The following is a 626-nucleotide window of genomic DNA, read 5'->3' on the forward strand; positions in this document are numbered from 1 at the left end:
AAGTAATTTTTAATACTATCGACTAACGGTTTCTATTTCTTTTACACAAAGCATGCTTTTATGCGTGCCGTTAAAAATTTGTATTTTAACTTGCGCTATAATTCGATTTGAAACGCAACAGGAAAATAGTAGTTGGGAACGAAAAACTGAACCAAAACAATTTTAAATCTCTGTAATATTATTATACTATTATGGTATAAACGATTTTCGAACTGCGCAGTGCGTAAAGACAGGCATTACATTTTAAATCTCACGGTGACTATACCTATAAGGAGTGATATATTATACCAACGACTTAGTATTGGGTAATGAAAATAATTATTACTAGTCATTAGGACCATTAGGTATTAGGTATGAAGTATCATTGATGGGTTACCTATAACTGTGGTATTACTACTGGGTGATTCTTTTAGCAAACAACACTCATTATTTCAAAAAGTGTACATTTTTTTGAAAATATTTTTTTACTATAGTTTCAAGTCGCTTATAAAACAACATTTTTCTTAAAAAATTATATTTTTAAATATTTTTTATCATTATAATTTTTTAAGTTTTTACTTTTTTGAATGTACAACATTGGGTTTTAATTTTATATTCCAAAGCAGAATATTTTTCTTAGTATTTTG

The sequence above is a fragment of the Acyrthosiphon pisum genome, chromosome A2, assembly GCF_005508785.2.
Source record: "Acyrthosiphon pisum isolate AL4f chromosome A2, pea_aphid_22Mar2018_4r6ur, whole genome shotgun sequence".
Taxonomy (NCBI): domain Eukaryota; kingdom Metazoa; phylum Arthropoda; class Insecta; order Hemiptera; family Aphididae; genus Acyrthosiphon; species Acyrthosiphon pisum.